The sequence below is a fragment of the Mus pahari genome, chromosome 22 (assembly GCF_900095145.1).
Source record: "Mus pahari chromosome 22, PAHARI_EIJ_v1.1, whole genome shotgun sequence".
NCBI lineage: Eukaryota > Metazoa > Chordata > Mammalia > Rodentia > Muridae > Mus > Mus pahari.
This window is the reverse complement of record NC_034611.1, coordinates 33050799-33053878: the sequence shown is the minus strand read 5'-3', so window position 1 is coordinate 33053878 and position 3080 is coordinate 33050799. Positions and strand designations below refer to the sequence as shown.

At 40.4% G+C, this 3080-nt stretch overlaps 1 pseudogene; it reads left to right on the top strand.

Moving 5' to 3' along the window:
* Positions 1-536: 536 nt before the first annotated feature.
* LOC110338599 lies at positions 537-1553 on the top strand (annotated as a pseudogene).
* Positions 1554-3080: the final 1527 nt, after the last annotated feature.

Genomic DNA, 3080 nt, shown 5'->3' with positions numbered 1-3080 from the left:
AAGGAAGGAAGGAAGAAAGAAAGAAAGAAAGAAAGAAAGAAAGAAAGAAAGAAAGAAAGAAAGAAAGAAAGAAAGAAAGAAAGAAAGAAAGAAAGAGCGAGCATCGCATGTGTTATAGCATGCCACACACAACATTTTCTGCATTGGTTAATTCATGTGAATGGGTAAGGACCCCACTGCCTCTGCGGTCAAGAGACACTGTTACAGTGTGGTTTAAAGCATTCTGAATGGAGCACCCAACCAAGCTCAATAAAGAGAAATTAGTTAGACACAAATTGGACTAAAACTCTGTTTTATATTTTAGCATTAGATGTTAATAACTTGGACGTTAACAAGAGTAAACACAGTAATACAACTTGGTTTTAGATTCTATTTGCTGCCTGTTTGATCGCAAGGGAAACATTTTTTCTGTGATAGAACATTTTCTCCAGCACTTTATAAAGTCTAATGTGATTTGCTCCACTTAGACCTTTACAAGGGGTCTAGAGAATTACTTGATTATATAGCCAGGTGTGATTAGAATAGGAGATGAGAACATGAGAGGATTTACAGATTCAGGTAAAGTAGGAATTATTTTGATTTATCCATATCCCCCAAATTATTTTAAAGTCATTTGTGTTTAAAAAACCTAAGTTATTCAACAACTAGTCTCAGAACGCACACAAAGAAAGTAGAAATAATTGGACAAAAAATGAGCTTAGCAGCATTGTATGAGAACGTAATGAAAATTGACATTCTCATACAGAAAAGCACAAAAGAAATTGTTTGTCTTAGCTTTTTAAAACCCAAATCTACTATTTTCAAAGAGACTATAAAAATAATTGGGACAAAAAGCTAGTTCCTTATCATAAACCTTCTAGGTGACACATTTGTGAATCAGCTCATTTACAGGGATCTTTTATATTTGTTTTTTGTGTGATATATTGAGATAATCTAAGCCTTTCATCCAGTGTTTTAAAGATTATGAAAATTGGCTTCAGAAGCTCATGGAGCCCGGATGGTTTAGTTTGTGGAGTCATCTGCACCGGTTGGTCCCTAGTCCCCCTCAGCGTGTTCAAGGCCTGCCTACCTCACCCCTTGGCTCCATGACACCACTACCACCACCTTCATGGGTGTGCACCCTAACAGCAGGAACAGCTCCTGGGTTTTGCGGCCTCCAGGTGGTGGATCCAATTTTTCACTAGGCTTTGATGAGCCAACAGAACAGCCTGAGAGGAAGAACAAGATGGCTTCTAACATCTTTGGGACACCTGAAGAGAACCCCCTATCTTGGGCCAAGTCAGCAGGTGCCAAGTCTAGTGGTGGCAGGGAAGGATCTGTCGCCTGGAACACAGAGAAGTAACTCTTCTGAAACAAGCTCTGGAGATTTCTTAGACCTCAAGGGAGAAACCCTTGATATGCATGAAAATGTGGATACAGACTTCCAAGCCAACCTGGCCCAGTTGGAAGAGAATCCGGTGCCCGCTGCTCCTGTGCCCAGCCCAGTGGCTCCAGCCTCAGCGCCATCCAAGAGAAACCCCGCTTGTGGCAAGTCCAACCTGGTCTTGGGTTAGCTTCTTGTGTTGTCCTTCTGTTTGTTTTTTTTTTCCATGCTTGTGAACTGTATAACGTAAGCCTGACTGTACATCTTTCAGACCCATTTCATTAAAAGAGAAACACTTTATGTACTGCTGTCTTTTTCCCCTGCTTTCTCTCTTCCTTTTTCTTCTGTCTGTCTGACTCCTGGGTTCGTGGGCCATGGCTTGAGTGTTTTCTAGTAGTAAGTAGACTGGAGTAGTAGACTGTTTAAGAAAAAAAGATCTGGTTTCTGATGTGTAGAGACTCTTATGTACCAGGGTTTTTGATGCTGTCCTTGGCTTCATGTGATGGGACTGACAGCAGCCACAGACACTGCCCTGAAGCCCCTGCTCCCAGCTGTCCACAGGGTTGGCACCACTCGGCTCTCCTTGCTGTTGCCCCACCATCAGTGCCCTTTGCTAAGTGCACCTTCCTGTGCAGTGTGAAGTGATCAAAGCAGCTGTCCCTCACATCCCGCTGCCTGAAGAGCAGAGGAGCTGCCTTTCATACCCTGAAGATGGCCAGTGGCCACTGTGGCTGGCCGGCTGCTGGGCAGAGGCACCAAGCACAGAGGAGGGCTTTAGCAAGCTCCCTGGAACTGCAAGGTGAAGCACAAAAGGAAGGCCATCCCAGAGGGGGGGTGTAGGTGCAGGTCCACAGGGACCTCGTGACGGAAGAAGTGCCATGTGCATGATGCTGATGCTTGACCATGGCTAAAGTCTCATCCTTGACACTTGTACTCCTTAGTCCTGGACTTTTGATTAAAGGTTACCCATCTTTTGTAGCACACACACACACACAAAAAGATTATGAAAATATAATTTTATCTATGGTCAAACTTATACTTTCAATTCAAATGTATTAATAATAAAATTAATGCTTGATATCTTAATTTATCCAATGCCTTTTAGAGTTTTCTCATTAAGTCAAGAATTAAATTTGGGGAGAAAGCAATGATTTTTATTTATTACTAATTGCAGAAGCTCAAAATTATGTACCAAGTGTCTGTGTTATAAAGTGAGGTACAATTTCACAATTGCTTTGCACTTACATAAGTTACAATATTATTCCATGTAAAAATAGTAATTAATATTTCTTCTTCCTTTTCAGTTTTTACATTTGTAAACATTTTCTTCCATTACTATTTCATACTCTATAAAAAGGCATAGATTTCTTTTGCTTAGTTTTACAGGAAGTGATATCAATTTAATGTTGAAATATCTGGAACTGACTAATACAGGAAGTAGGAGATAATTAAATGGGAAAGAGAATCACACTCAGGACTTAAGCTCTGTCCACTTATTAGCTGGTTAGTAACTTAATTCAGGTATATTAATTACCAGGTATGAGACAAACTTCTACAGCTAGGTTGATGAGCCACATAGACACTATCTGTTCTCACAAACTCTAGAAAGAAAATGTATTGTCTGAGCATTTTTTTTAAAAAAAGAGTGAATTTGACAGTGAATTATCATAAAAGAAGCTCAAGGTTTCACGAAATGCAGCATTAGCATGTCAATGTG